The sequence below is a fragment of the Heptranchias perlo genome, unplaced genomic scaffold (assembly GCF_035084215.1).
Source record: "Heptranchias perlo isolate sHepPer1 unplaced genomic scaffold, sHepPer1.hap1 HAP1_SCAFFOLD_442, whole genome shotgun sequence".
NCBI lineage: Eukaryota > Metazoa > Chordata > Chondrichthyes > Hexanchiformes > Hexanchidae > Heptranchias > Heptranchias perlo.
In genome coordinates, this window is record NW_027139456.1 from 172,501 (window position 1) to 182,500 (window position 10,000).

At 54.2% G+C, this 10,000-nt stretch overlaps 4 pseudogenes; all 4 read right to left on the reverse strand.

Moving 5' to 3' along the window:
* Window positions 1-2,175: 2,175 nt before the first annotated feature.
* Window positions 2,176-2,292, reverse strand: LOC137313195 (U2 spliceosomal RNA; annotated as a pseudogene).
* Window positions 2,293-3,257: 965 nt separating this feature from the next.
* LOC137313173 (U2 spliceosomal RNA) lies at window positions 3,258-3,374 on the reverse strand (annotated as a pseudogene).
* Window positions 3,375-4,656: 1,282 nt separating this feature from the next.
* On the reverse strand, window positions 4,657-4,773 carry LOC137313148 (U2 spliceosomal RNA; annotated as a pseudogene).
* Window positions 4,774-9,256: 4,483 nt separating this feature from the next.
* Window positions 9,257-9,373, reverse strand: LOC137313196 (U2 spliceosomal RNA; annotated as a pseudogene).
* Between the last annotated feature and the right edge of the window lie 627 nt (window positions 9,374-10,000).

Here is a 10,000-nt window from a genome sequence, read left to right on the forward strand (position 1 = left end):
GAAAGTCTCCCCTCCTGAGCGTAAAGCTCCACCCTCACCACCACCACCACCGCCTTTTCCTCCCCTTGACAAACGGACAGACAGACAGTCAGACAGTCAGTCCAGTTCGGGAGCGCAGCTTTCATTAAGCAATGGCGTTTGTGACAACTCATCGTCTGACAGGTTGATGATTTCCCCACACGCCTCCTGCCGAATAAAAGGCTCACCCTCCCGGACACTACCCCCAGAATCACCCACCCCCCCCCCCCCCGGGGTGAATATTAAGCCCGAGAACACCGACTGTAACCAACCGCAGTGAAAAGTTGAAGTGGCAACTCATTAACCAGATTTATTTTGGGCAACTCATTAACCAGATTTTTTGTTCATTTGGTTTATGAGTTGCCAAGTGTAAATCTGGTTAATGAGTTGCCACTTCAACTTTTCACTGCGGTTGGTTACAGTCGGTGTTCTCGGGCTTAATATTCGCCCCGGGGGGGGGGGGGTGTATAGCGGGCGATGGCCGGTGTGGAGTGCGTTTTTTGGGGGTTGATTTTCACTTTGCCTCGCTGGTGGAATTTGTGGGAGGCAGGCAAGGGGATTGGTGTGGGCTGGTGGGCGGCAAGGGAGATGCTTGCTTCGGGGTGTTATCCTCACTTTGGTCCGCTGGTGAGAGTAGGCAGCGGCAGGCCGGCAGGCAGGCAGGCAGGCAAGTGTGATGTAGTGTGGGGTGCAGTGCGGTGCAGTGCAGTGCGGTGCTGCCCTGTCGTTTATGAAAGGTTGTAATGACACTGCTTTGCAGCTGACCATGTCCACTGATTTGTGACGCCCGTATGGAGGCTGATATCTCAGGAGGGCCGAGGCCGATTTCCTCCGGGGACGGCTCGTCGCGTGCGGCAGGACGAGGCGCAGCGGACGGTACCGGGCGCTCGGAGGTGCGGCGCTGCCCGCCGGAGGTACAGCGAAAGGCTGCAAACCGCTTTCCGCCTGCTAACTCGGCGGCCGTCAGACCGACCGACTCCGCTTTACCACCGGAGCTAGAGTCGGGCAAGGGGCACCGAAGGGTACCGGAAGGATCGCGTTCGCACGCCGGGAAGTCGACTAGCGGGCCGCTGAAAGCGAGCCGGGGGCCCCCGGTTTTTCTGTCCCACCTGGAGACTGATATCTCGGGAAGGCCGAGGCCGATTTCCTCCGGGTACGGCTGGTCGCGTGCGGCCGGACCAGGCGCAGCGGACGGTAGCGAGCGGTCGGAGGTGCGGCGCTGCCCGCCGGAGGTACAGCGAAAGTCTGCGAACCGCTTTCCGCCTCCTCTCACCGCACGGCTCTCCATTTCACCCACTGGCGGATTTTCACCCTCCGACTGCTCGCTACCGTCCGCTGCGCCTGGTCCGGGCCCTGTCCGTTGTCATGTTAATGGCAGAGCGGGGCAGGACTGCTTTCACCAGGAACCCGGTTTTCTGGGTCAGAGGTTCCAGGGGAACTGTTTTGTGCGGACTTCCCTGTGTCCGTCCCTCCATGCCTTCCCCCCAGGACTTCCTTCTGAACACCTTTGTCGTTTGAGCGAGGGCCAAAAGCCTGCCTGTGAAAGGGAAGGATCAGCCGGTCGGACCCCTGCTGGTCGCTGCTGCCAGTGCAGCAGGCGTGCGTGTGTCCTCGGCCTCGTGTCCAGGTCCCTCAGGGACTTGAGGCAGCTCTCCCCGGTGGTCTCGTGGTCAGGACCGGGCTTCGACTCCCGGTTGGGGGGGGATGACTTTCTGCTGCAGATTAATTGGCACCTCTGAAAGAAAGTCTCCCCTCCTGAGCGTAAAGCTCCACCCTCACCACCACCACCACCGCCTTTTCCTCCCCTTGACAGACAGACAGACAGACAGTCAGTCCAGTTCGGGAGCGCAGCTTTCATTTGGAAGCAGACCCTGCTTGTTTCAAGTCAACGACGCCAAGTTATTTTGCACTTTGAATTATATCGCTACGTGCGAGCGGCACTCAGCCTTGGAGAAGAAAAAAATACCACTGAGCTGAGAAAGTTCTTTTTAAAAAGGTTTCCTTCCACAGCAGCTCTGAGTGAGAGAGAGAGAGGGAGAGAGAGAGAGAGAGAGATATCAGCTTTATTCTCAGTAATAATACACACACACACACACACACACACACACACAGAGACACTGGGAAAGAGCTGATTTTCCTTTTGAATATCTCCCCACGGGGAGCTGCACCGTTCCCAGAGACACTGCAATACTGGGTCGATGCGTGGAGTGGACGGAGCAAGCCCCTATTCCATCTCCCTGTTCTAAAAATCAATTAAAAATAATAATAAATAATATGTGTGTGTGTGTGTGTGTGTGTGTGTGTGTGTGTGTCGGTGTCAGTATCAGTCAGTGAGTCAGTGTCTCTCTCTCTCTCTCTCTCTCTCTCTCTCACTCAGAGCTGCTGTGGAAGGAAACTTTTTTAAAAAGAACTTGCTTATTGAAAGAAAGATGTGTCTCAAGCTGCCGGGCCCTGTCCATTGTCATGTCAATGGCAGGACTGCTTTCACCAGGAACCCGTTTTTCTGGGTCAGAGGTTCCAGGGGACCTGTTTTGTGCGGACTTCCCTGTGTCCGTCCCTCCATGCCTTCCCCCCAGGACTTCCTTCTGAACACCTTTGTCGTTTCAGCGAGGGCCAAAAGCCTGCCTGTGAAAGGGAAGGATCAGCCGGTCAGCCCCCTGTTGGTCGCTGCTGCCAGTGCAGCAGGCGTGCGTGTGTATTCGGCCTCGTGTCCAGGTCCCTCAGGGACTTGAGGCAACTCTCCCCGGTGGTCTCGTGGTCAGGACCGGGCTTCGAATCCCGGTCGGGGGGGATGACTTTCTGCTGCAGATTAATTGGCACCTCTGAAAGAAAGTCTCCCCTCCTGAGCGTAAAGCTCCACCCTCACCACCACCGCCGCCTTTTCCACCCCTTGACAAACAGACAGACAGACAGACAGACAGTCAGTCCAGTTCGGGAGCGCAGCTTTCATTTGGAAGCAGACCCTGCTTGTTTCAAGTCAACGACGCCAAGTTATTTTGCACTTTGAATTATATCGCTACGTGCGAGCGGCACTCAGCCTTGGAGAAGAAAAAAATACCACTGAGCTGAGAAAGGTCTTTTTAAAACGGTTTCCTTCCACAGCAGCTCTGAGTGAGAGAGAGAGAGAGAGAGAGAGAGATATCAGCTTTATTCTCAGTAATAATACACACACACACACACACACACACACACAGAGACACTGGGAAAGAGCTGTTTTTCCTTTTGAATATCTCCCCACAGGGAGCTGCACCGTTCCCAGAAACACTGCAATACTGGGTCGATGCGTGGAGTGGACAGAGCAAGCCCCTAGTCCATCTCCCTGTTCCAAAAATCAATTTAAAATAATAATAAATAATATGTGTGTGTGTGTGTGTGTGTGTGTCGGTGTCAGTATCAGTCAGTCAGTCAGTGTCTCTCTCTCTCTCTCCCTCACACTCAGAGCTGCTGTGGAAGGAAACTTTTTTAAAAAGAACTTGCATATTGAAAGAAAGATGTGTCTCAAGCTGCCGGGCCCTGTCCATTGTCATGTCAATGGCAGGACTGCTTTCACCAGGAACCCGGTTTTGTGGGTCAGAGGTTCCAAAGGACCTGTTTTGTGCGGACTTCCCTGTGTCCGTCCCTCCCTGCCTGCCTTCCCCCCAGGACTTCCTTCTGAACAGCTTTGTCGTTTAAAATAATAATAAATAATATGTGTGTGTGTGTGTGTGTGTGTGTGTGTGTCGGTGTCAGTATCAGTCAGTGAGTCAGTGTCTCTCTCTCTCTCTCTCTCACTCAGAGCTGCTGTGGAAGGAAACTTTTTTAAAAAGAACTTGCTTATTGAAAGAAAGATGTGTCTCAAGCTGCCGGGCCCTGTCCATTGTCATGTCAATGGCAGGACTGCTTTCACCAGGAACCCGGTTTTCTGGGTCAGAGGTTCCAGGGGACCTGTTTTGTGCGGACTTCCCTGTGTCCGTCCCTCCCTGCCTGCCTTCCCCCCAGGACTTCCTTCTGAACACCTTTGTCGTTTCAGCGAGGGCCAAAAGCCTGCCTGTGAAAGGGAAGGATCAGCCGGTCAGCCCCCTGTTGGTCGCTGCTGCCAGTGCAGCAGGCGTGCGTGTGTATTCGGCCTCGTGTCCAGGTCCCTCAGGGACTTGAGGCAACTCTCCCCGGTGGTCTCGTGGTCAGGACCGGGCTTCGAATCCCGGTCGGGGGGGATGGCTTTCTGCTGCAGATTAATTGGCACCTCTGAAAGAAAGTCTCCCCTCCTGAGCGTAAAGCTCCACCCTTAACCACCACCGCCGCCTTTTCCACCCCTTGACAAACAGACAGACAGACAGACAGACAGTCAGTCCAGTTCGGGAGCGCAGCTTTCATTTGGAAGCAGACCCTGCTTGTTTAAAGTCAACGACGCCAAGTTATTTTGCACTTTGAATTATATCGCTACGTGCGAGCGGCACTCAGCCTTGGAGAAGAAAAAAATACCACTGAGCTGAGAAAGGTCTTTTTAAAACGGTTTCCTTCCACAGCAGCTCTGAGTGAGAGAGAGAGAGAGAGAGAGAGAGATATCAGCTTTATTCTCAGTAATAATACACACACACACACACACACACACAGAGACACTGGGAAAGAGCTGTTTTTCCTTTTGAATATCTCCCCACGGGGAGCTGCACCGTTCCCAGAAACACTGCAATACTGGGTCGATGCGTGGAGTGGACGGAGCAAGCCCCTAGTCCATCTCCCTGTTCTAAAAATCAATTAAAAATAATAATAAATAATATGTGTGTGTGTGTGTGTGTGTGTCGGTGTCAGTATCAGTCAGTGAGCCAGTGTCTCTCTCTCTCTCTCTCTCTCTCTCACTCAGAGCTGCTGTGGAAGGAAACTTTTTTAAAAAGAACTTGCTTATTGAAAGAAAGATGTGTCTCAAGCTGCCGGGCCCTGTCCATTGTCATGTCAATGGCAGGACTGCTTTCACCAGGAACCCGGTTTTCTGGGTCAGAGGTTCCAGGGGACCTGTTTTGTGCGGACTTCCCTGTGTCCGTCCCTCCCTGCCTGCCTTCCCCCCAGGACTTCCTTCTGAACACCTTTGTCGTTTAAAATAATAATAAATAATATGTGTGTGTGTGTGTCGGTGTCAGTATCAGTCAGTCAGTCAGTCAGTGTCTCTCTCTCTCTCTCTCTCTCTCACACTCAGAGCTGCTGTGGAAGGAAACTTTTTTAAAAAGAACTTGCTTATTGAAAGAAAGATGTGTCTCAAGCTGCCGGGCCCTGTCCATTGTCATGTCAGTGGCAGGACTGCTTTCACCAGGAACCCTTCCCTGCCATTGCAGTGTTGATTTGGTCCTTATGCAAATTTAGGGGCGGAGCCAGCACACAAACGACCAATCACAGCAAAGTCCGCACTTTGCGAGCGCACGAGGTCGCGGCCAGCGTTCCAGTCCGCTCAGATCCAAATAAGCCCGAAAAGGAACACGCTCGATCTTAGCCAAAAGGCCGAGAAGCGATACCGCGCTCGATGCGAATTGATCTCGGGTCCTGTTTGCCCTCCCTCTTTGTTCTCTGGCTGCCGGTGTTGAAAGCAGTCTCGAAGCACTGCCGTTCTCTCCCACTCTGGCCACATTTTTTGCCACCGTTTCTAATTGCAACAGTGGATGAGTTTAAAGAAGTTGCCGTTTTTTCCTTTCTTGCCAGGATTGCTTGACAGATTGGTAAATTTGCCAGTAGGCCACCGATCAGATGGGAGAGGGTTGTGTCTCAACGGACCTCCGTCAGTCAGTCTCAGTCACTAACGAACTGCCGTGGAAGGAAACCTCTTTGAGTAAAACTAGTGACGTGACGTGTCTCACAATGAGCGAGCGAGTGAGATTGCAACGGCCAATTGAGAAAGAGGTGAGGTGCTGACAATCAGCAGCTCGTGTTGAAACATTCATTCCACGGCAGGCAAGACCAATCAAAAAAAATACTGCAGATGCTGGCTCGGCTCGGCTGGGCTGGCTGGCTGGCTGGCTGGCTGGCTGGAAATGGGAAATAAAAACACAAGGCGTGTTAAAGGCTGGTTAAACTGTCGAAAGAAACAAGGCGTTAATGTTTCAGAAGCGCCTATTGAAAGACGTCTCTCAAGCTGCTCCCTGACTGGGCCCTGTCCGTTGTCATGTTAATCGCTGGTTAAACTGTCGGAAGAAACAAGGCGTTAATGTTTCAGAAGTGCCTATTGAAAGGTGTCTCTCAAGCTGCTCCCTGACTGGGCCCTGTCCGTTGTCATGTTAATCCCAGGGCGGGGGCGGGACTGCTTTGACCGGGAGACCTGTTTTCTGGGACGCAGGTGTGACATTCCAGGGAGGCACCTACTTTGTGCTGATTCGAAACGACCACGACAACGGCAACTTGCAGTTCTATATTACAACAACAACAACGCGCGTGTGGTAGTTGGGAGGGGCTGCGTTCGCGCTCTCCCCCCTGCATTGAAACTCAAAGTTCGATTTTCAATCCCATAGTCCACCAATCGGATGGGAGACGGTGTGTGTGTGTGTGTGTGTGTGTGTGTGTCAGTGTCAGTGTCAGTGTCAGTGTCAGTGTCAGTGTCAGTCAGTGTCTCTCTCTCTCTCTCTCTCTCTCTCACTCTTACTCAGAGCTGCTGTGGAAGGAAACCTTTTTAAAAAGAACTTGCATATTGAAAAAAAGATGTGTCTCAAGCTGCCGGGGCCCTGTCCATTGTCACGTTAATGGCAGGACGGGGCAGGACTGCTTTGACCAGGAGACCTGTTTTCTGGGACGCAGGTGTGAGATTCCAGGGGACCTGCTTTGTGCTGATTTCCCTGCCTCCCTCCCTCCCCCCCAGGACTTCCTTCTGAACACCTTTGTCGTTTGAGCGAGGGCCAAAAGCCTGCCTGTGAAAGGGAAGGATCAGCCGGTCAGCCCCCTGCTGGTCGCTGCTGCCAGTGCAGCAGGCGTGCGTGTGTCCTCGGCCTCGTGTCCAGGTCCCTCAGGGACTTGAGGCAGCTCTCCCCGGTGGTCTCGTGGTCAGGACCGGGCTTCGAATCCCAGTCGGGGGGGGATGACTTTCTGCTGCAGATTAATTGGCATGAAGGAAAGTCTCCCCTCCTGAGCGTAAAGCTCCACCCTCACCACCACCACCACCGCCTTTTCCTCCCCTTGACAAACGGACAGACAGACAGTCAGACAGTCAGTCCAGTTCGGGAGCGCAGCTTTCATTAAGCAATGGCGTTTGTGACAACTCATCGTCTGACAGGTTGATGATTTCCCCACACGCCTCCTGCCGAATAAAAGGCTCACCCTCCCGGACACTACCCCCAGAATCACCCACCCCCCCCCCCCCCGGGGTGAATATTAAGCCCGAGAACACCGACTGTAACCAACCGCAGTGAAAAGTTGAAGTGGCAACTCATTAACCAGATTTATTTTGGGCAACTCATTAACCAGATTTTTTGTTCATTTGGTTTATGAGTTGCCAAGTGTAAATCTGGTTAATGAGTTGCCACTTCAACTTTTCACTGCGGTTGGTTACAGTCGGTGTTCTCGGGCTTAATATTCGCCCCGGGGGGGGGGGGGTGTATAGCGGGCGATGGCCGGTGTGGAGTGCGTTTTTTGGGGGTTGATTTTCACTTTGCCTCGCTGGTGGAATTTGTGGGAGGCAGGCAAGGGGATTGGTGTGGGCTGGTGGGCGGCAAGGGAGATGCTTGCTTCGGGGTGTTATCCTCACTTTGGTCCGCTGGTGAGAGTAGGCAGCGGCAGGCCGGCAGGCAGGCAGGCAGGCAAGTGTGATGTAGTGTGGGGTGCAGTGCGGTGCAGTGCAGTGCGGTGCTGCCCTGTCGTTTATGAAAGGTTGTAATGACACTGCTTTGCAGCTGACCATGTCCACTGATTTGTGACGCCCGTATGGAGGCTGATATCTCAGGAGGGCCGAGGCCGATTTCCTCCGGGGACGGCTCGTCGCGTGCGGCAGGACGAGGCGCAGCGGACGGTACCGGGCGCTCGGAGGTGCGGCGCTGCCCGCCGGAGGTACAGCGAAAGGCTGCAAACCGCTTTCCGCCTGCTAACTCGGCGGCCGTCAGACCGACCGACTCCGCTTTACCACCGGAGCTAGAGTCGGGCAAGGGGCACCGAAGGGTACCGGAAGGATCGCGTTCGCACGCCGGGAAGTCGACTAGCGGGCCGCTGAAAGCGAGCCGGGGGCCCCCGGTTTTTCTGTCCCACCTGGAGACTGATATCTCGGGAAGGCCGAGGCCGATTTCCTCCGGGTACGGCTGGTCGCGTGCGGCCGGACCAGGCGCAGCGGACGGTAGCGAGCGGTCGGAGGTGCGGCGCTGCCCGCCGGAGGTACAGCGAAAGTCTGCGAACCGCTTTCCGCCTCCTCTCACCGCACGGCTCTCCATTTCACCCACTGGCGGATTTTCACCCTCCGACTGCTCGCTACCGTCCGCTGCGCCTGGTCCGGGCCCTGTCCGTTGTCATGTTAATGGCAGAGCGGGGCAGGACTGCTTTCACCAGGAACCCGGTTTTCTGGGTCAGAGGTTCCAGGGGAACTGTTTTGTGCGGACTTCCCTGTGTCCGTCCCTCCATGCCTTCCCCCCAGGACTTCCTTCTGAACACCTTTGTCGTTTGAGCGAGGGCCAAAAGCCTGCCTGTGAAAGGGAAGGATCAGCCGGTCGGACCCCTGCTGGTCGCTGCTGCCAGTGCAGCAGGCGTGCGTGTGTCCTCGGCCTCGTGTCCAGGTCCCTCAGGGACTTGAGGCAGCTCTCCCCGGTGGTCTCGTGGTCAGGACCGGGCTTCGACTCCCGGTTGGGGGGGGATGACTTTCTGCTGCAGATTAATTGGCACCTCTGAAAGAAAGTCTCCCCTCCTGAGCGTAAAGCTCCACCCTCACCACCACCACCACCGCCTTTTCCTCCCCTTGACAGACAGACAGACAGACAGTCAGTCCAGTTCGGGAGCGCAGCTTTCATTTGGAAGCAGACCCTGCTTGTTTCAAGTCAACGACGCCAAGTTATTTTGCACTTTGAATTATATCGCTACGTGCGAGCGGCACTCAGCCTTGGAGAAGAAAAAAATACCACTGAGCTGAGAAAGTTCTTTTTAAAAAGGTTTCCTTCCACAGCAGCTCTGAGTGAGAGAGAGAGAGGGAGAGAGAGAGAGAGAGAGATATCAGCTTTATTCTCAGTAATAATACACACACACACACACACACACACACACACAGAGACACTGGGAAAGAGCTGATTTTCCTTTTGAATATCTCCCCACGGGGAGCTGCACCGTTCCCAGAGACACTGCAATACTGGGTCGATGCGTGGAGTGGACGGAGCAAGCCCCTATTCCATCTCCCTGTTCTAAAAATCAATTAAAAATAATAATAAATAATATGTGTGTGTGTGTGTGTGTGTGTGTGTGTGTGTGTGTCGGTGTCAGTATCAGTCAGTGAGTCAGTGTCTCTCTCTCTCTCTCTCTCTCTCTCTCTCACTCAGAGCTGCTGTGGAAGGAAACTTTTTTAAAAAGAACTTGCTTATTGAAAGAAAGATGTGTCTCAAGCTGCCGGGCCCTGTCCATTGTCATGTCAATGGCAGGACTGCTTTCACCAGGAACCCGGTTTTCTGGGTCAGAGGTTCCAGGGGACCTGTTTTGTGCGGACTTCCCTGTGTCCGTCCCTCCCTGCCTGCCTTCCCCCCAGGACTTCCTTCTGAACACCTTTGTCGTTTCAGCGAGGGCCAAAAGCCTGCCTGTGAAAGGGAAGGATCAGCCGGTCAGCCCCCTGTTGGTCGCTGCTGCCAGTGCAGCAGGCGTGCGTGTGTATTCGGCCTCGTGTCCAGGTCCCTCAGGGACTTGAGGCAACTCTCCCCGGTGGTCTCGTGGTCAGGACCGGGCTTCGAATCCCGGTCGGGGGGGATGGCTTTCTGCTGCAGATTAATTGGCACCTCTGAAAGAAAGTCTCCCCTCCTGAGCGTAAAGCTCCACCCTTAACCACCACCGCCGCCTTTTCCACCCCTTGACA